Genomic DNA, 22,752 nt, shown 5'->3' on the forward strand with positions numbered 1-22,752 from the left:
GTTCGCGTTCGCCGCCGCCGCCGCCGCCTTCTCCCTCCCCGAGGGGCGGCGCTCCGGGCGCCTGAGAGGTGGGGTCGGTATAAAGAGGTTGAGGTCACGGAGAAGGGGGCGAAAGCGCGCCGGGGACTGGAGCTGGAGGCGAGCGACCTTTCCGCCTCCAGGTGCTTTTCCCCCGCCCCCCCACTCCCCACCCCAGCCCCGTTCCCGAGCTCTCGCTCCGTCGCCCTCCGGGTGTGGGCTCGCTGGCGCCCGGCCCGCGGGCTCGCGCGCCGCCCTCCGCCCGCCCGGCGCGAACAGCTGTTCTCCGGAGCTCGCCGCCTTCAACTTGGCCCGCTAGTCCGCACGCACCTAGACCCGCGGAGCCACCCGGACCTGTAGGCTGGGAGTGGGCGGAAGGTGGGGGGGGTTCGTCTTTTAACAAGGAAGAAAAAAGAAAAAAAGTGAAACAGCTGGCTGGCTCTCCGCGCCGGGAGTTGCGGAGTTTCGGGGGTCTGCCTTAGAACTTTCCGTGCCGAGCGGGGCCCCAGCCGCTCCGCCCCCGCGACGCCCGCGCCGGGCCGGGCTGGCTGCTCGCTGGAGGAGCGCGTGGGCAGCGGCGGCGGGAGCCGAGGTGCCTGCACTTGTCAGGTGAGTCATCTGTGCGCCTCTCGTCGCGCTTCCCATATGGTCTAGCGGTTAGGATTCCTGGTTTTCACCCAGGCGGCCCGGGTTCGACTCCCGGTATGGGAACAGGAATCTTTCTTTTGAGAACCCTTGCCGGTGGGGCGCTTTAACTTTTTTCGACAACGGGCTCGCGCCTCCCGGCGCCCTTTTAAACTTGTGTTCCCCAAGAACTCGAGTGTATGCGGTTGGGTTCAGAAGCGGTCGGGTCGCGGGCTCGGCTGCGCCCTGCAAGCCGGAGCAAGAGGTGGTTCGCTCGGGGCGGAGCGGCCGCGGCCGGAGTTTCACTTTACCCCCCCCCCCCTCCACCGGGCTGCTTTCCCGCCCCGGGTCGTCCTTTTCCAGGCTCTCGGGTGATGATGATTAACCAACGCGGGCCTCGCCTTATCGCCTCCCAGCTACCCCCCTCGGGCCCACACCCTTCCCGGGCCGCCCCTGGCTGACTCGTCCCCAGCGACGCGGGGCGTGTTTGTCCCCTGCCCCCCGGGGAGCCCGCGCCCCGCCAGCTGCCTCCCGAGCTCTCCGGCCGGCGTTCGCGAGACCCCCCTCCACCCACCCCAACAAAACTGCCTCCCCGGGGGCCCGGCGCGGTGGGGATGTCTTGGGGCGGGACCCCCTCCACCTCCGGCGGGGGTCGCCCCGCGCCTCCCCGCAGCGGAGGAGCCAAGCCCCCCCGAAACCCTTCTGCTATATAACCCATCCCAGTTAGACTTTGGGGGGCGCTGGTCGCAGCTCAACAAACTGTCCCCCCAGGCTTAAAAGCCAGGGAGAGACCTGAGCGCTGTTTTTTTTTTTTTTGCTTGAAAATGCCTCGGGGCACGGGAATTTCCCCTATTCCCCCCCTTCTCCTCCTCCTCCTCCTCCTCTCCCTCCCTCTCCCCCTCCTCCCCCCTTGGCCCTCCTCCCCAAGAGCTGCGGAGAAGAAAAATACCACTCTGATGAGATGTCTTTGCAGGGGAAAATTGACTTTCGAAAGAGCAATGTTTGGAGCGCTGTTGATAGGAAATCATGGGTGGGTAGGGGCGGGGGGGAGACTTGGAAGAGAGAAGAAAATCAGCACCAGACTGGAGAGGGGATTTTGTAACAAAGTTTCACTGTATTTTTAAGTATAGAAGCCCTGTGTTTATTACAAAGACGAGGCAGCTGTGTCAGCAGCATGTGAGCTGTATACGAAACAAAAGCGTTATCTTAAAAAGCAAGCTGAAAGGAGAAGATGGGGTGAGCGATCATGTTTAGTCTATTTGGGCTTCATGGAAACAAACGGAAGTTTAAAAAAGCGGCCGCCCTGAAGGATGGGTTTCTGGTCCTTGACATTACTAAAAGATGTTTGGAGTGTTGTTGGTGTGTGTGCATTCCCAAACTGGTAGTTTAAACTGCGCAGTGAGTTTTGAAATCTCTTAAGTGGGTAGGCGTGGTTAAGGATTACTATGGTTTGTAAATAAGCTTCCACAACTATATCATATTTTAAGTCATCTCCGTTTGAATCACTATCACTGTCATCCTGTTTGTTGTTCATGGATTTGCTGGAGCGGGAGCCAGTAACATCTCCATTTGTCTCAGCCCTGAGATTTTAGCAGCCTCTCCTTACTGTCTTTCCCAACGATTGGATTGGAGACTTCTTTCAGGGTCAGGGGAATGAGACCTGTTATTGTTACTGTTTCTGGCATATGGAATACACCACGGGGAGCTTGCCAGGTTCTCCACTTGAATAGTTACAATAAACCACAAGCATGCTTTTGACAGTTACCAAATCTCAGGTTCTTCCTGTTAAGAGGCTGAGATTAGAATGCTGAATGGAATCACATTTTGCCCCATGCTGTGTATAACCTTGTAGGTAATTTCACCTCTGCTCTGCATTTGGAGCCTGGAACTTCTTGATAACAGGGGTCACCCACAGTTTAGCTAGAATTGCAAGAATTGCTTAGGCAATGAAAGTGGAAAGGTTTCATTTGAATATTGTCATTATTAAGAAACTGCTAAGGAATTGGATTTTAATTTGGAAGGAAAGGGCCCTGTGCCTTAATTGTCTGCTGTTAAAAAGTCTTCCCTTTGCCCTTTTGTTAGGTGTCACATATCCTACCTAGTGATTTTTCAACTGAGCACCATGGAAATGGTGCCTTGGCTGTGTACTTGAGGGTATGCTGAGGGGAGCAGCTCGGTGATTATCACTGTCCGAGTTGCAGACTCATCATAGACAATGTGTGCCAGGTGGAACCAGGTAAAAGCAACATCTAACAAGCACTGCAGGAGCACAGAAATGAGAAATGAGTTCACTTAGGGAGGAGAGTGAGCATTGGACCTTGAAGAACTGGTTGGATTTCTCCTACTGGGCAGTGTGAATCATAAAGCCGAGGTAGGGAGTGGGAAGCTGGGGCTGGCAGGAACTCTGGTGAGGCAGGAGCTGAGTGCCTGGAGGGGAAGCCAGGGCAGGTCAAGCCCAGGCTGCAGAGGGAATTTTAATGTGGTAAATTTTGATTATGTGGATAGACTGTTCAAAGTTCTACCTTTTTTGGGGGTAATTTTTGTGAAATCCAAAAGCTCATAGTTTGTATCAGCATGTTCTTAGGTTTTAGATTTGGCAGTTGAATATTTTCATTTTATTTTGGGTTTGTACCATACCCAGCTGTGTCCACGGCTTACTCCTGACTTTATGCTAAGGGATCACTCCTGGCAGGGCTCAGCAGCTCCTGATTAGTTGAGTAGTAAATTAACATTAATATTTAATTAAAAGACTGAAGAGGGTCAGAGAGATAGTACAGAGTTTATGGTACTTTCCTTGTAGCCAGCTGTGGTTCGAATCCCTGGCACCACATATGGTCCATTCAAGCATGCCAGGTTTGACTCCCCAAAACAATAAAATGTAATAAGACTGGGGGAAAAGGCAGTCAACTGGAATTCTATTTAAAAGAATGAAATTAGATTTAAATTATGAGAAAGATCTGAAATTTAATTATTTGCCCACCATATTAAGAAGTACTATTCTAAGACCTGCTAGTAATTGGTAAAAAATACTTTGTTAAGACAATATGATGAATTTGTGAGGATCATTCATATGCTTATGACTTGTTACCAAAATATCACTGGTAGTCATATTTTAAGAATTCTCTCTTGGGTGACAAAATAAAGTTATTCTGATTATCTGGCATGTGTTAGTTCTGTTTTTTTATTATTAGCTACCATTAGTGTAACCAGAAGTATTCAGGGTTTACTCTTCACATAAGAGAACACCTATACTGAAAGAAATAAAAAGGAATTGTGGGGGCAGGGGTATTCCCAAGTGGTGCTCAGGGGGCCCACAGTTTCACGCAATGTGGGTAAAAGTCCGTGGACTCTCGACTGATCTCTGAAGCCAGCATCAGCTGGTCTCTTTCACCTTCGACTTCATCTCCTACCTTCCCTGCCACTTCATTATATTAAATACACACTTGGCTTTTTCTTGTTTATTGAACAGGCCAAAGTTGGTCTATTTTGCCTTATTACTTGAAGTTTTTACTGCCTGGAATACTTTACCCTCCAAAAAAAAAAAAATAACTGAAATCTATTCGTTTGTGTCTGTTTATTTCTTGTCTTTTGGAAAAAAAAATTTTTTTTTTTTAAATTTCTGGGTCACAACTCCTGGCTCTGCACTCAGCATTTACTCCTGGTGGTGCTCAGGGGACCAAATTGGGATGCTGGGGATCGAACCCAGGTCAGCCGCATGCAAGGCAAACATCGTACCTGCTGTACTACTGCCCTATCCCCTATTGTCTTATTCGTTTAGATTCTAGAATACGAGGTCTTGAAAATACCGTATAGTGAGATCTTACTCATTCTGTGAGATTCAAACAATAAGGGCCAAGAGATAGGTCAGTAGTTGAGGGGGGTGCATGGGACTGAAGTTTGAACATGGACTCCATGTACACCCTCCCCACTGCCTCAAAACCCAGTATGTCTTGAGACCACCAGGTGGCTGTAATGGTCTCAGGCACCCCAGGGCTAGAGCACATAGCATTGAACCACTAATCCCAAGTGATTTGAGTATTTACAGGAGTATCCCCAGGTGTGAGCACTGCTTGGGAGACCTGAAGTAGGGAGGGAGGGCGGATGGATTGGATCAGACGGTAGAGAGGAAGTTGGAGACACCCACACATAGCCCGTGGAGTGTAAAAGGGTGCTATCACTTTGGAAAATAGTTTGGACTTTCCCTCAAAATGTTAAACAAGATGGCTCATTTAGACGAGCACATGCTTTGAAGGCAGAAGACCTAGGACCAATTCCCATCCTGCCCTGAGCATGGGGTGGGGGGGAACCCTACCTCAAAGGAGGGGATTGGCCCCCCCCCAGCAATGCTAAATATAGCCCAAAACAACATCCTCAACACAGTTACATAGTTACTATATGATCTCTTAATTTTACTCCTAGGTACATGCCAAAAAAAAAAATTAAAACATGTCCAAATAAAAGTTTATACACATTCATAAGGACTGGAACAATAGCACAGTGGGTAGGGCGTTTGCCTTGCACACGGCCGACCTGGGTTCGATTCCTCCGCCCCTCTTGGAGAGCCCGGCAAGCTACCAAGAGTATCCTACCCGAATGGCAGAGCCTGGCAAGCTACTCATGGCATATTCAATATGCCAAAAATAGTAAAAAGTCTCACAATGGAGACATTACTGGTTGCCCGCCTGAGCAAATCGATGAACAGTGGGATGACAGTGCTACAGTGCTACACATTCATAACAGCAGCATTTTCCATAAATAGTAGAAATGACATATTCAAACTGATAAATAAAAAGTGTGCATTCACACAAATATTTGGCACTAAAAGGAATGAAATACCGTATGTGTCACAGCACAGATCAATCTCAAGAACATTTTGCTGAGTGAAAAAGCTCCAAACAAAACCCGAAGTTTTACATGATGTCATTACTGTCATAATGTCTAGAATAGACAAATTACAGAGAAACTATTAATGGTTGTCTAGGATGGGAAGGGACTTTTGAAGGTGGCTAGGAAGTGATTGGTCATGTATATATATATATATGTAAGTATTCATTTTTGGTCGATTAAAATGGTCTAAAATTTGAGACTGGAGAGATAGTAAGAAGCTAAGAACCTTTGCCTTGAGAGTCTGACCCAGGTTTGATCCCACACATGCTTATGGTACCCTGAACAGAGCCGGGGGTAAGCATTAAATACTGCTGGGTATGGCCCAAAACCAAAAAGAGTGGGGTGTGGGGGGAGTCCTAAGATTAGGCAGTGTATTCCCTGTATAGTTTTTGGGTCTCTCTGGTGGGGGTTCGGGGAACTGTGTGGTACGCGGGATTAACCCCAGGCCTGCCACTGCAAAGTATGCATTCTAGCTCTTCAAACTATGTTCCTGGCCCTCATCAATGTACAACTCTGTAAATGCAGTAAGTAATATTAAATTCTACTCCTTGGTCTGGGCTGGAGTGATAGCACAGCAGGTAAGGTTTGCCTGGCATACAGCTGACCCAGGTTCGATTCCTTCGTCCCTCTCGTAGAGCCTGGCAAGCTACCCGTGGCGTATTCGATATGCCAAAAACAGTAACAACAAGTCTCACAATGGAGACATTACTGGTGTCCACTCGAGCAAATCAATGAACAACAGGATAACAGTGCTACTCCTTGGTCTGGTCACGTGTTTTTGGTGGTCCTGATGGAGTCTTTGGAAGCAGTGCTCAGTGGGACAGGGTCCTACAGACTGTAATAGGCCAGTGACTTCAGTGATCAGGCCTGCAGTGCTGGGGGCCACCAGGCCTTTGATGGTCTTTGAAGGCTAGTTAAAGCTTTTTGTCAGTGATGAAAGTGGGGGTTGGACACAAGGAGTTAAGAGGAAGCACGCAGGAGTAGAGGCATGTGAGCACATTTTGGCTGAACTGAGGATAGGAATGGAAAATAAGGCTGCACAAATAGATAAGTTTTTGAGCAGATATCTTCTTAGATTTCTGTTATGCCCCTGGCCCCAGTGGTGCTTCCAGTGACCCTTACTTGTAAAGACCCTGAACCTGCAGAGAGCTTCGGTATCCTTTTCTCTTAATGAACCAGGGACTTGCCCTTTAGTCAGAAGTATTACTTGAAGCAGAGACTTTTGACTTGTTCCCTCAGTATCAGCACTTTGTACAGTGCAGGGCACACTGAACATTCAGAAAACATTAGAAGGAAGGAAGGAAGTTGGGTAGTTTCTTTTATGAATCCCATTGACTCTGGCAGAGCCCTTTGTCTCTTTGACATACGCAATTTGTAAGGTTCTGATTGTAAAGGTCCTTCAGTGTGGGTGTAAGATGTTTGTAGCTAGACAAGGGATTTCTAATAATTTGGTAAATGCTTAATGAAATTAATTAGGTAAAGGGTGAACCCGAGAATAAAACATTGTGTTGGTGCCTGTCCCCATCTTCTCATCCCTGCCCCTACTCCGACTCTCCCTGTTAGGCCTTGACCTTGGTCTTTTGTAGTGTAATAACTTAATAGCTGTCCTTGTCTCTGGTTCTCTTTCTAAAAAGGGTAGCAGCAACAGAAGTGGCACATTTAAGGAAATATTTAAGGGAAGTAAATCCGTCTAACTGGAAATAAGTCTGATGAATAGTTTTGTTTTTTTTTTTTAAGCATGCAGGTAATTTTTGCTCTCAGGAATGGTCAGCAGACAACTTCTAGTTCCATTCATGTGGCAAATTATATGATTTCATCCTTTCTTATAGCTGCATACTATTCTGTAGTGTATTTATATTATGTTATATATCATTGTATCATAACACATATATTGTAATGTGTGATTCATAACTTATATGTACAATTTCATAACTTACATGTACATACAGTTAACTGCAAAACCAAAAGACCCCTTATTTTAGGGAACTCCCTTTTTTTCTTGCTGTAAATGACCTCGCCCAACTTTCCTCGATGTAAACACTTTTATCTTAGGATACCATAATTGTAACTCCTTATCTAGTGATATTCTTGCTGAACTGTAACCCCAATGTCATTGCTGTTCTTGACTCCATAATGTAATCCAAGCATCATTGCTGCACTTGTTGCCATATTATTACTCCAATATCTTTGCTGTAGTGTCTGTCTCATGCTAGACAAGGAATCACAAACCCCACCGATGTTCTGTTTAAGTGCTCCTGGAACACCTGGTCCCTGACAGTAGCTTTAGGTGCTTTGCTTAGCTATGTTTCCCAGCCCTGCCAGCTAGTATAAGTAAAGACCTCCTTGTTTTCCTGCCAAGTCTCTCTGGGTGTGCTTTGATTAAGCGAACTTCCAGTACAACAATAACACGGTCCATTCATCCATAGGTGGACATTTGGTTTGTTTCTGTATCTTGGCTGTTGTAGTGAGTGGCTGCAATGAATATAGATGTGCATATATCTTTTCAAATTAATGTTTTTGTGTTTTGGCAGAACAAAAAGAAGTGATATCACTGGATAATATGAGAATTGTTTTTTTGTTGTTGTTGGGGTTTTTTTTGCTTGTTTTGGGTTTTTTTGTTTTTTGAGAAATTTCCATTATACTGGAGTAACACTGGATGACATTCCCCGTAACAGTGAATCAAGTATTCCTTTCTCATCATAATCCTACAAACACTGGATATTTCAGACTTTTGTTTTGGGGTCACACCTGGCATTGCTCAGGGCTTATTCATGGCTCTAAGCTCAGAAATCACTCTTGAAAGGCTCGGGGCCATATGGGGTCTTGGGGATTGAACCCACATCTGCTCTGTGCAAGGCAGGCATCCTACTCACTGTACTATCTCTCCAGTGCCCTATTTTCAGATTAAAAAAAAAAAACTTGGTGGAGGCTAACATTTCACATCCAATGTTGTACAGGATTTACTCCTAGTGCTGTGCTCAGGGATCATTCTTGGTGGGGCTCAGGGGATCATATGGGATGCCAGGGATCGAACCTGAGTTGACTCTCTGCAAGGCAAGTGCCCTATCCACTGAACGATCCTTCTGACCCTATTTCCAGACATTTCGATATGTGCCATTCTTGGTAGTATGAGATAATACCTCATTGTTTTTATTTGAATTTCCCTAATCATTGACTGTGAGGGACTTTTCTCAGGCGTTTTAGACATCCAGATACCTTCTTCGAGAGGAGTGTCTCTTCATCTCTCTCCATTTTAGATGGAGGGGTTGGATTTTTGTTGCTGTGCTTTGTGTTTAATAAATCTTACTAGACTTTAACGTGATGTGTTGTGTGCAGATATTTTCTACCATTTGTCAGTGTCTTTTTATTTCAGGTTGCGTTTCTTTTGCAGTGCATAAGCACTTTTATTTGATATAGTCCCATCCGCTTACTTTTGTTTTTGTTGTCTTGGCCCTGGTGGTCAGCTCATTTAAGACACCTCTGAGGTTCATTTCCTGAATAGTTCCACCAATGTTTTCTTACGTGTATTTTAATGGGTTCTGGTCTAATCTTGACATCTAGACTTTAATATACTTTGAATTAATTTTTGTGAATGGTGTGGAATACAGTTCAAGTTTCATTTTTTTTTTTTTTACATATGGCTTTCCAGTTTTCACAGCACCATTTGTTGAAGTAATTTTCTTCGCTTCTCAGTACACTTCATGTGCTCAGCTCCTTTGTTGTAGATTAACTGCCCATAAGTCTGAGGGTTTAATTTAGGACTTAATTCTGTTTCATTGGTCTGATAGTCTGTCTTTTGTACCATGCAGTTTTATTATTATAACTTTGTAGTACAATTGGGAAAAACAATACTTTGCATTTTATTTTTCTTAGAATTACTTTGGCTGTTCAGATAGTTTCATAGTTTGAAACAAACTTTGTAGTTTTTTCCAAGTCTTTGAAGAACATTGTTGGAATTATGGGTATTGCAATGAAATTTTACAATATTTTTAGTAGGAAGGTCATTTTGATGATGGCTCTTCCAATTCCATGAACAAAGAACAATTTTCTATTTCCTGGTGTTGTCTAGTCTAACAGTGATTTATAGTTTTACTATATGTCCTTTTTTGTATCACCTCCTTTGTTGATTCCTAAGTATTGTATGTTTTTAGACACTGTTTTGAAAGGAGTTGTCTTTTTTTTTGGTGTGTTTTTGGGTTTGTTTGGTTTTTTTTGGCTTTTTGGGTCACACCCAGCATTGCACAGGGGTTACTCCTGGCTCATGCACCCAGGAATTACTCTTGTCGGTGCTCGGGGGACCATATGGAATGCTGGAAATTGAACCCGGGTCGGCCGTGTGCAAGGCAACAGCGTATAGTGCTACCCACTGTGCTATCGCTCCAGCCCCAGGAGTTTTCTTTTTGCATCCAGAAATACCACAGAATCATATGTGTTAATTTTGTAACTTGCTACCTTGCTGTATTGATTTACTGTTTTTAAAGAGGTTTTATGTGATTTCTCTAGGGTTTTTAATCTATAGTATGTTGTCTGAAAATACTGCCAGTTTGACTTCTTTCCCAGCTTTTGTTGTTTGTTTTTGGATCACACTTGCTGGTTCTCATGGTTACTACTGGCTCTGTGCTCAATGCTCACATATATGATGCTGGGGATTGAACCCAGGACAGTTGTGTGCAAGGCAAATGACTTATCTGCTGTACGAGATAGCTCTTAAACTCCTCCAGTTTTTTTTTATGGGTTAGTTTTTAATTGTTAAATACATACAAGTTCAATAAATTGACCTTGATTGCATTTATGTAAGTGATTTGTGTTATTATGTATTATTTAGAAAAGCAGTCTGCTTACAAATTAAACTGGTAAACCAGCTTGATCAAAATGAAATAGCAATTGTGAAAGACTTAACTGTTCTCTGCAAGTCAGGAAATGTTTTAGTCTTGAGCACTACAGAATAAAACTTGCCAGCAGATGAGCTGTTCACAGCCTCATGTTGTAAATAGCCTCCACACCTGTATTCCCTGAAGTGTCAGGAGGAATGGGCGAGCTATTTTGTGTTATCAGTGAAGTAAAAGTGGGCTGAAGCAGTACTCTGAGGTTAGCAATTGTGTTCTTTCTGAGTCTGATATCTAGGTGAGAAAGAAAATGGATTAAGTACTAATTGAACTCCTAGTCTCTTAAATAACCTGATCTTTAGGAGACTTACATTTTGGTAATGAAGTTATTGTCAAATATAATGATGAGGGGATTGAATTTTTTTTTGTTTTTCTGAAAAGTATAAATATGAGGCTTTTAATACCTGGGGGTTTGTTTATTTTGATGTGATTTTAGGGCTGTTTCTGGATCAATTCTGTGGCTCACTCCCAGCAATACTCAGAGGACTATACAATGTTAGGGATTGAGCCTGGACCTCCTACATGCAACCTATTGCTCAATGGATTGCAACCCTCCTGTTTTTGAATCCATTGAGCTATTTCTCTGGCTCCAAATGCCTGGCTCTCGCTTTGCTGCTGATCGACCAAGACCCGGAGACCAGCTATACTACTTTTAGACTACTTTTGGTCCCAGCAAGTGCTTACAGCCATGTCTCTAGACTGTGAACCAAATGCCTGGCTCTTTTTTTTTTTTTTTTGCTTTTTTTTTTTTTTTGAGGGGGGTCATACCTGGCGATGTACAGGGGCTATTCCTGGCTTTGCAGTCAGGAATTACCCCTGGCCGTGCTCAGGAGACCATACATATGGGATGCTAGGAATCGAGCCTGGGTCTGCCGCGTGCAAGGCAGACGCCCTACCCACTGTGTTATTGCTCCAGCCCAATGCCTGGGTTTTAACCTTTTCAGAGTGAAAATGTCTGGAGCTGTGAGCAACTTTTCTAAATTACCTTTTGCTGCATCCATTGATTTTATATTTTACAATTGAAGGATAGTGAGTAATATTTTTTATCTATACATATTTTTTCAAGTGTGAGGGATTGGACCCAGGGCCTCAGGCATGCAAGGCAAATGCTCTATAACTGAGCTATATCCCCAACCGGACACTGAGTAGTTTTGCTTCTGTTTTTTTGGGCCTCCTAAGTGATGTCCAAGAGGAATCCTAAGGGGCTCCTCCTGGCAGTTTTTTGGCCAGTCAAGCCAGAGATTCAGTTCTGGGACAGAGGATGCAGTGCTACTCAGACCCTGCAGTGGCAGGATTATCTGGACCACCCAGAGGTGCAGGGACTCCAGGGCCACATACAACAGGCATTGTTGGGGACCTCCAGAGATGCTCCCAGTAATGCTCAGGCATGCACCTTAACCCCTGTACTACCTCTGCGGTCTGACACTGATTTTCATTGTTACATTAAATAGTAAAATAAGGATTTCTTGCTTATTGCCAAAAATGTGTTGTTTTGTTTTTAAATTTTCACATTCATTGCCAGAAAAGTATTTAGATATGAGCAATTTTGAAAGTACTTCATGGTCTGTTTATTTCTTTCCCAAATATAGGGAAGATTTAAAGTCCAATAAAGTAGAGTCAGTATAGGGAAGTAGAGTCAATAAAGAGATGTTCATGTTTTCCAGTCTTTTTATTTTTTTTAAGGAGGTGGGGCACACTCACCTGAGGTGACATGGAGGTGACAGTGATCAAACTTAGTCAGGGTTCAAATCAGATTTGGCTGCTTGCAAGGAAAACACCATAGTGCCTTCACCCCTGTAGTCTCTGGCTCATCCTCTCAACTTTTTGATGATTTAATATTTGTTCGGGGCCCTCCCTGCCTTTGTCCTGGCTCTGCTTTCAGGGATCACTCCTGGCAGTGCTCAGAAGGCCATAAGAGATATTGGGAATCAGAACAGGGTAGGCCTCATATAAGGTGAGTACCTAAACTTTTATACTATCTTTCAGCCTTCAGAGTGTCTTTTTAGATGGTCTAAAATCTTTTAAAATTTTTCTACAAAATTTAAATTTTTAACTTTCAATTTTTAATAAAGTGTAATTTGATCTTTTAACTTAAAGTATCTTTTGGATTTCAATTCCAAGACCAGGATGCATTTCCTGATGTAGAGTGTGTCAACAATGTTGGCTGATTGAAGCTTGATATCTGTCTCCAGATTTAAGTAACTGCCTTATTCAAGCTTTCAAGATTGTAATGGGATTTATTCATTTGGTTCTCCACCCGCCCCTTTGGTGGGCTGCTGGCAGTGCTTGGGGGTAGGGGTGGAGAGTGCGGGTGCCAGGAATCAGATGGCTCTCACATGCAAAGCATGTGCTCCGTCCCTCAAGCCATCTTCCCGTGGGATTTATTGTACCTCAGTTTTTCTAAATCTGTTTATCACTGATGCTCTGTTATCCCAAGAGACGAAGATGACCTTATTAATAGGAAGAGGTGCAGCCTTCCCATTCAGTTACCCACTGAGCCTGGCAGGCAACTGACTCAGTTGCAAGAGCTGAAGGAAAGGCTTGGCCACAGGCCATGTTCCAGCACACAGATGGGGGACGGGGGTGAGGGAAAGAATCCTGATGGAAGGCAGGACTAGGCGTAAGAAGTGAAAACTCCAAGCAGGCAGTTGACATCAGAATCTCAGAAATGCATCGGGAGGACCTTTTATTTATATCCCCTGTCCCCCTCCACACACAGCATTTTGTCTTATTTTGTTTGCTGTTTCACAGGAACCATAGCTTTCATGGACTTTAAAACAATGCTTTGAAGGATCATATATATTTCTTAATTTTTTTTATTAAAGAGCCATGATTTACAAAGTTACTGACATAGTTTAGGCATACAATAATTTAACACCAATCCCTCTGCCAGTGTCAACTTCCCTCTACCAGTATTCCCAGATTCCCTCCCCATCCCAACCCCAGAAAAAATTATATATATAATATATCATATATATCAAATATATCATATATTTATTTCTTTATATTTTTAAAATTATTAATACCATCTACAATGTTTCTTCATCTGTGGAGCATATTTTAAGAGTATCTTTATGTATTTGTGCCATACCCTGTAGTGTTCAGGGCTGAGTCCTGGCTCTGTGCTCAGGGATCATTCCTGGTGGGGCTTGGGGAATCAGATGGGGTGCTCGTCCTGGTTGTCTGTGTGCAACGCAAGTGCCCTACCCACTGGCCTATTGTGATGGCTCTTCGGAGCAATATTTTAAACACATTCATAGGGAAAAGAAAGCAGTACAAAAGTCCCCACTTCATGCTTGTTTTAATTATTATCGAAGCAAACTAATGAGTGGTGAAATCTGTTAAATTTTAAGGACCATGGTACATATACACAATGCAGCTGTTAGAAAAGTAAGTTATGAAATTCACTTATAAATGGATGGACATGGAGAGTATCATGCTGAGTGAAATGAGTCAGAAGGAGAGGGATAGACATAGAATGATTAGACTCATTTGTGGGATATAAAATGAACATAATATGAGACAAATACCCAAAGACAGTAGAAACAAGGGCCAGGAGGACTGGTCCATGCTTGGAAGCCTGCCTGAAGGGCTGGGAGAGCAGGCAGTTGGGATAGAGAAGGGACCATTATGATAAAGGTAGTTGGAAATGATCACTCTTGAGTAAGAATTGCTTGCTGAAAACAGGTAAAGGAACAAACATGATAGCCTCTCAGTACCTGTATTACAAACCATAATGCCCAAAAGGAGAGGAGGAGGGGGAGGGGGATGGTGAGGAAGAATGCCTTCCATACAGACAGACAGGGGTGAGGGTTGCGGAAGAGAAACTGGGTACATGGGTGGTGTAAAATGTACACTGGTGGAGGGATGGGTGTTGGAACATTGTATGATTGAAACTTAACAATGAACGTCTTTCTAACTATCACAATGATTCAGTTACAAAAATAAAATAAAATTAGTGTTCTCTGTCAACTATGGCAGTGTAAATTGATACAGCCATTAAGAGAAATTAGATGGCAAATCTTCAGAACTTTAAGAGTTAGCTGATGATTCAGTAATTTCATCTCTGGCTGTTACACCCCTGTGAACTAAAAGAGTTTCTGATATTTGTACACTTATATTCTCAGTGCATTATTCTCATTACTCACAAAGTAGAAATAACAAGTGGTTGTCGGGGGATAAAGGGATAAGCAAAATGTTGCAAGTACTTAAAGTGACATTTTCCAGTCTTAAAAAGGAAGGAAAATTTCCCCCGGCCCCTGATTCCCCTCCTCTGTCCTTTTGTTGTTACTGTTGAGGTGGGGTCCTTGAGTGTGTGCTCTCCAGAGCTTGCACAGATTATGGGTGTGGTGCTCACTGGTGGTCATTGTAGTGTTCAGACATGCCAACCAGAGGTTATTGTTCTGGCCGTTACACTGGCACACTTTGCAGTTTTAACTAACTGAAGGTTACTCCCTTTTTGTGGTGGTGGTGGGTGAAGCTGAAATTACTTGTGGTGCCGAGTATTGTAGATAGCAGAGCTGTCAGGCACAAAGCTGCAGGGACCATGCTTGGTGCATAGGGACACTGGGGATTTGAACTCATGACCATTTCCTCATTACAGGGCTGTTATTCCTGCCGCTTCAATGTCATTTTTAAATGAACAATAAGATAAGTTCTGTAAAATGGGATGTGATTTCTATAACATGATTAAGTTAACGATTTTTACTACTTAGAACAATGAGTGCTGAGTTTTTATGTCCATCTTTGCCTATTTATTTCATTAGAATGAATTCCTAGGACTGAAACTGGTTTGGGAGGATTAATATAATCAAAATGGCAATACGTCCCCAAATTTATACAGATTTAATGCAATCTCTGTAAGGATACCCATAGAATTTTCCAAAGAAATAGATCAAACATTTCTGAAACTTATATGGAGAATAAAGCCTCCAGAATAGTCAAGGCTCCTCAGGAAAAAAAAAAAAACAAAGATGGATGGGGGAATCACTTTACTATAAAGCAGTAGTAATTATGATGTTCCAATCAATGGAATAAATAGAGAATCCAGAGACAGACCCTCAAGTATATGGTCAGTTAACCTTTGGTAAAGGAGCAAAAAATGGGAAATGGAGCAAGGAAAGCCTCTTCAACAAGTGGTGTTGGAAAAACTAGTTAGCCACATGTGAAAAAAATGAACTCAGATCTTTTCCTAATTCCATGCACAAAGCACAAAAATAAAATCAACATGGATTAAAGACCTTGATATCAGACCTAAATCTATAATGTACATAGAAGAACATATAGGCAGATCTCTCCAGGACATTGAAGTTAGAAACACCTTTAAGGATGAAATGCTACTGACCAAGCAAGTGGAAGCAAAGGTAAACAAATGAGACTACGTCAAATTAAGAAGCTTTTGAACCTCTAAAGAAACAAAGAGGGACTGGAGCAATAGTACAGTGGGTGGGGCATTTTGCCTTGCATACCACCGACCTGGATTTGATCCCTAGCATCCCATATGGCCCCCCCCCCCAAGCACTTCCAGGAGTAATTCCTGAGTGCAGAGCCAGGAGTAACCCCTGAGCATCGCCAGGTGTGACACAAAAACAACAAAAAAAAAGAGAAGGAAACAAAGATTAGAATACAATGTCAGCCTACAGACTGACTAGAATAAATTATTTGCCCATCACTCATCTCATAAATGGTTAATATCCAAGATATTAACCAGTTCACTGGGAGAACTCTACAAGAAAAAACTTCCAACCCTATCAAAAAATAGAAGAGATGAATAGAAACTTCCTCAGAGTAGAAATACAAATGACTAAAAGACATATGAAAAAATGCTTTATGTTGCTAATGATTAGGAAAATGCAAATCAGAATAAGACATCACTTCACATCAGAGAGAAGGCACCATCACAAAGAACAGTAACAACCTGTGTTTTGCAAGGATATAGTAGTGTTCAGAGCTTAGTCCTCGATCTGTATTCAGAGATCACTCCTGGCGGGCTGTGGGGACCATACGGGATGCTGGGGATTAAACCCAGGTTGACAGTTTGAAAGGCAAATGCCCTACCCACTGTACTGTCGCTCCAATGCCAGGAATACTCTTTGATTATGTTAAAATTGAAAAGTCAAGGGCCATAGAGATAGTACCAGTGATTAAGGCTCTTGGATTGCAGACGACCAGCTCTGGTTCAATCTTGGTGTCAGATGTGGATCCAAAAGAATTCCCAGGAGTGACTCCCGAGCATAGATCCAGGAGTGAGCCATGAGCACTGCTGAGTGTGGGACCCCCCCCAAAGATTTTTCCTCTTTTGGAGGGGGAGGTGGATTGGGAGTTTGGGGCCACACCTGACTGTTCTACTCAGGGCTTACTTGTGGCTCTATACTCAAGGATCAATCCTGGCAGTACTCAGGGAACATATGGGGTGCCGGGAGCTGAACCTGAGTTGGCTGCATGCAAGGAGAGCTCCTTACCCCTGTACTGTCTTTCCAGCCCTCAGCTTTAATATATATATAATTAAATCATCGTGAGGTAAACAGTTACAAATTTGTCCATGGTTGAGCTTCATGCAATGCTCCCAACACCTTCACCAATGTCTCCCACTATCAATGTCCCCAGTTTCTCCTTCCACTCCACCCTCACCTCAATCTGCCTCTTCAGCTTGTTTTTCATTGTATAAATTTATAGACAGAGGACTATATGAATAAAAGTGTGAAGGTGAGGACGTGGATGTGGTTCAGTAACACAGCACAATGTATGAAGTTCTGGATTTTGGTGGTTGAGACTAACTCATCTAGTACAGTGTGAGTCCTTGGCAAAATAATCAAGTATATGACTCCTAGTGCTACAATTACTGAAACAAATAAACCTGCAAGGATTAGGAGACCAAAACTTGAGAAAAGGGCTACAATTCCAAATATCTGTCCTGATCTTTCAGGAACAACTCCTCCTCCACCTCCTCCTCCTCCTCCTTCTTCCTCCTCCTCCTCCTTTTTCTTCCTCCTTCCCCTCCCCCTCTGTTTTTTAAATCTTATTTGTTGTTAACATTGTGATCTATTCAAGTACAAACACTGGGACAAATCCAAAAGCTGTTCTCTCTTAACAAATATAGAGCTTCACTTATTACTGTGCATGTTCCCAGAACTGGGCTGCCAGACCCAATCTAACAAAACCAATTTGTAGGCTATCCTGGGAGGAAGAAGGGGTTTGTATAGTTGTTTGTTTAGGCCTTGATTTTTTTTTGTATGATTTAAGACTGCTTATACAGAAATCTGAAAATAGTTTTGGTTATGTAGAAGTGAAAAATGACAGTTACAATTGAGCCTATATTTTATTTATTTTTTTTTTTGGGGGGGTCACACCTGGCAGTGCTCAGGTGTTACTCTACTGGCTCTGCACTCAGGAATTAACTCCTGGCTGTCCTAGGGGACCATATTGGATGTCAGGGATTGAACCCTATGCAAAGCAAATGCCCTTTTCCACTGTTCTGTTGCTCCAGTCCCAAATCGGTATTATGACCTGAGTTTTTACCTGAAAATTCATATTAAATAATCATTGTGGGAATATCATCAGGATTAAATAAATGACGAACAAAAAATTAAAAACAGTAACTAATCTTTTTTTCAACAGATATTTCACCAGAGACAGGAAAAAATTTGAAGCAAATGAATTCACTGCTCTGTACTCAGAATATTCAGAGTGATTTGCACATTGTAGTAGCGTATAAATATTTGTCTGAATGGCTAAACAATGTGATTCTTGCATGCTTTTAGAATATTTACAAAATGCTGTGGGAGGACACAGAAGGAAGTAACCACTTCTTTATATATATATTTTTAATGGAATCACTGTGAGATACACAGTTACAAAGTTGTTTGTGATTGGGTTTCAGTCATGCACTCGGTGTAAACGCTTCTTTACTGATGGTAGAGATAACAGCTTTGCAGAAGGTTCACTGAGTGGAGAAGGCCAGTAAAAGTAGAATATGACATATCATGAAATAATTAAGAACTCCAGGGTTTGGAGAGAGGGTACAGAGGTTAAGGAATATTTCCTTTCATGTGGCCAATCCAGGTTTGATTCCTAGCACATCATATGTAGCCTGACCCTACACCCACCCAAAGAAATTTTGTAGAATGTCTTAATTTGATGTTTGGTATTTTCTCATCATTGGGACTGAAACAAAACATCTTTTGTCTACTTATTTTTTTAATTTGTTTTTTTAAACACTGCGATTTACTTAGAATACAGTTGTTTTAGGTGTACAGTGTTCCAGCACCAACCCCCTCACCAGTGTGGCCTTCCCGCCACCAGTGTCCCCAGCTTGGGCCACACCCCGCCGCCCCAGACCCCAGCCTGCCCTCTTCGCAGGCACAAAGCAAGTTATTTCATATTGCTAGCTCCAAGAAAACTTACAGGAATGGCAAATGAAATGATCAGAAAACAAATCAATAAAAGCCAATTTGTGGTGATTGATTGCTATCTGATTATAACCTATATAGAGAAAATAAATTCATTCACTATAATACACTCATTTACATAAATAAGTTTTTCAACTTTGGTATCTGAAAAAAATCCATTAACTTTTATTTTGTACTTAGGTCTCATTATGGTAATAATCCTATCTTCCCTGTCATTAATAAAACTATTTAAGAAAATTATTTGCTACTATGGACTAGAGCGATAGCACGGTGGGTAGGACATTTGCCTTTCACATGGCCGACCAGGGTTCGATTCCTCCGTCTCTCTCAGAGAGCCTGGCAAGCTACTGAGAGTATCCTGCCTGCACAGCAGAGCCTGGCAAGCTACCAGTGGCGTATTCAATATGCCAAAAACAGTAACAACAAGTCTCACAATGGAGACGTTACTGGTGCCCACTTGAGCAAAACCATGAACGGGAGGACAGTGCTGCTATATTTCAGAGTTTGCATGAAATAGTTAAACCTACAACTATAAGATTTAGTAGGAGTGAAAAGAAGAAAATTTGAAGGGGAGACACAGAATACACCTATAAACATACAGTGTTTTATCCTAAGAAAGGGAATATTGAAAAGACTAGTAAGATAGCACATTCAATACGAATGAGATGTTAATTCATTATTGAAAATGAATGAAATCCCTTCGCGAGCTAAGAGTAAATGTACTTTCCTTAATGGAGTAGAGGCATCTATAAGCACCATGTATGAGTGCCATACTCACTGTCCTATGCAGAGAAGTTTGTCCTATTCTTTATTTTTTTATGTTCTTTTTTTTTCTTTATTTTTTTGATAAGTGAGTCACCATGAGGGTACAGTTACAAATTTACCCAACTTCGTGCTTGTGTTTCCCTCATACAATGTTCGAGAACCCATCCCTCCACCAGTGTCCATTCTCCACCACCAATGAACCCAGTATCCCTCCCACTCTCCAATCCTGTCCCCCCACCCCCACCCACCCCGCCTCTGTGGCAGGGTATTCCATTTTGTTCTCTCTCCTTTTGGGTGTGTTTGTCCTATTCTTTAAAGAAGCTCCTCTAACACTTGTAAAACTGGTTTTAGGGCTATGAATTCCTTAAACAGTTGCAGTTCCTGAAGGTTGCTATCACTCCTTCAAATCTGAATGATAATCTCGCTGGAGAGAGTATTCTTGGTGAGGTGTTCATTCTGTTCAGTTTTTGTACTAGGATATTGTACAAAATTTATTCTCTGCTGGCTTATAGAGATTCACTTGACAAATATGTTGTGAATTTTAGGGAATCTGCTTTGTATGTAAGTTACTTTATTGATCCTGCTACTTTTAGAATTCTGTCTTTAGAGTTTTTCATTTTGACAACAATGTGTCTTAGAGTCTTCCTGGTTGGGTCTGTTTCCTTTGGGACCCTTTGGCTTCTTGGATCTCAGGGCCTGTAATCCTATAGCCGTTTTTTCTCAAGAATACCACATCTTGGGGCTGGAGCAATAGTACAGTGGGTAGGGCGTTTGCCTTGCACTCGGCCGACCCAGGTTCGATTCCCAACATCTCATATGGTCCCCTGAGCACTGCCAGGAGTAATTCGAGTGCAGAGCCAGGAGTAACCCCTGTGCATCGCCAGGTGTGACCCCCCCAAAAAAAGCAAAAAAATAAATAAAAGGATGCCACATGTCTAAGACCTTATAGAGGCTTCCTTTACTTAGCACAGTGCTTTTGAGAGTCAAGTTATATTTATCAAGTTAATTCTGTTTTGTTGCTAGTATGAATGTACTGCTAATACATGTGTTTACTCTCCCCCCACCCTTCTTGGTAATTGGGAACAAATAATGTATTCTGGCACAAATATAAGAAATTAAAATTAGCGTTTTATTTATTTTGTTTTGGGGCACACACATAGTACTTGGCTCTTTGCTCAGGGATCACTCCTGACAAGGCTTGGGGGTCAATAAGGCGTGCCAGGATTTGAACCCAGTTCAGCCATATGCAAAGCTAATGCCTTATCCTCTGTACTCTCTCTCTCTCCAGCCTGTAAATGAATGTTTTATGAAATAGGGACTTCACATTATTTCTTTTACAGAAGTGAAAACATTAGCTTAGAGAGTGTAAGTAGTCATAGGGCATGCAAGTAGTTAATGGTGGGGTAGGGACTCAAACCTGAGCCCATGTTAGTTTCATTTCTCTGTTTTGGCCAACAGTATTAACGTTCTTGTGTTTTTAGCATATTCTGAAATCCCCCTGCTTCTTCCTTTATGTTTGGTTCTTTTTATTAAAGAGAAAAATTAATAAAAGTAAATTTTTATTCATGTTAATGAGACAAGTTAAAAAAAACTTTAAAAGTGGGGCCAGAAAATAGCAGCAGGTAAAGCGCTTGCCTTGTCTTAGGGCACCAGCATATGGTCCCCTGAACCCCACCAGAAATGATCCCTTAGTGCAGGTGGGAGTAAGCCCTGAGCAGTCAGCTGTAAGCCACGCCCCTCGGCCCCCCCACCATGTATAAATGCTTGTCTTTTATCATATTGTTTCCTCCCCCCTCTTTTAAATGGAATTTTGGCATACTTAAGATGAAATGTTTTTGAACTTCTGCTAAAAACCCATTTGTTTAAAATATACTGTTGCATCTAATCAGAGAGAGAGAGAACAAAAGGGAATACTCTACCATAGTGGCAGTGTGGGGTGGGGGGAGATGGGACTGGGGAGGGTGGGAGGGATGCTGGGTTTACTGGTGGTGGAGAATGGGCACTGGTGAAGGGAGGGGTTCTCGAACTTTGTATGGGGGAAACATGAGCACAAAAATGTATAAATCTGTAACTGTACCCCCACTAATAAAAAATTTAAAAAAAGATTGTTAAAAAATATATATATACTATTGCTGTAGATTAAGAGTGAAATACTATCGCTAAAACATGAATCAAATTATTATTAAAATTGTAGGTTTGACTTTTGAGGATTTCGTAAAATTTTCAAGTTATTTTGAAGGCATGACTTTTATCACTTAGGAAAAACTACATAAGTTTTATGAGCAGACTTCTTTTTAGGCATAGCTTTAATGTGTGGGTTTTTTTTTAATCTCAGTTCCTCAAACAGTATTCAGAAGACTTGGAGAGAATGTTGAACCATAGAATGTCAGAACTGAAATAGTGTCAAAATTCCAGATCTTTTGATTCCCAATGTTTTGTATAAGGAGAAACTGAAATTCCATAATAGGGTTTTGTTTGTTTTGGGGGGGTGGTCAGCTAGTGATGCTCAGGAGCTACTCCTGGCTCTGCACTGAGGAATTGCTCCTGGCAGTACCGGGGAACCATATGGGATTTTGGGGATTGAACCTGGGTTGACCGCGTGCCCTCCCGCCTTACTGTCGATCCAGTCCCGCTCCATAATGGTTTTGAAGTAACTTTCCCACTGTCACCATTGGTTCTAGAAGCTGCACGATAAAGGTTCTGCCTCAAGTGCCTTCGGCTTACCATCTGGTTTTACTGATGTGCGAAACTAACTGCACTCTGGCCCTAAATTAGAAAAACAATGTGTATAGGAAAGTCCCCCAAATATTTACTTTTTTCATTGATAGCTATACCTTTAGTAATGTTTGTCCATATAGCTATGTGTGTATGTGTGATAAACATATACTAATTTATTATCTGCCGCTACTACCAGCTTCAAAACTATGTAGTCACTTCAAGGACAATATACACAATTTGACATCACCACAAGGAGTATCTCTGACTTAATGTGCCAGAATCTGAACTCCTATGTTCCCCCTCCAAACTATCACAATCAATATTGTTTTCTATCTCTGTTTTGGTGACAGCTCTCCGGCTGTCAGAAATGGAGTTTGAAGCCTTTCTTTTGCCCCTGTAACCTACTTTTTCATCTATTCCAAAATTGTGTTGGACATTCCTCAACA

General features: G+C 42.6%; 1 protein-coding gene and 1 non-coding gene across 3 annotated transcripts in view; both read left to right on the forward strand.

Annotated features, from left to right (window-relative positions):
• Positions 1-4: 4 nt before the first annotated feature.
• Positions 5-22,752, forward strand: part of ELF1 (E74 like ETS transcription factor 1) — a 121,839-nt gene continuing 99,091 nt past the window's right edge. For both annotated transcript variants that reach the window (XM_055131354.1, XM_004604602.2), the window contains exon 1: positions 5-627. The gene's annotated coding sequence lies outside the window, so the exon portion shown is untranslated. The remainder of the gene's footprint in view (positions 628-22,752) is intronic.
• TRNAE-UUC (transfer RNA glutamic acid (anticodon UUC)) lies at positions 658-729 on the forward strand. The gene has a single exon. It is a non-coding gene; the product is annotated as a tRNA-Glu (tRNA).

The sequence above is a fragment of the Sorex araneus genome, chromosome 1, assembly GCF_027595985.1.
Source record: "Sorex araneus isolate mSorAra2 chromosome 1, mSorAra2.pri, whole genome shotgun sequence".
NCBI lineage: Eukaryota > Metazoa > Chordata > Mammalia > Eulipotyphla > Soricidae > Sorex > Sorex araneus.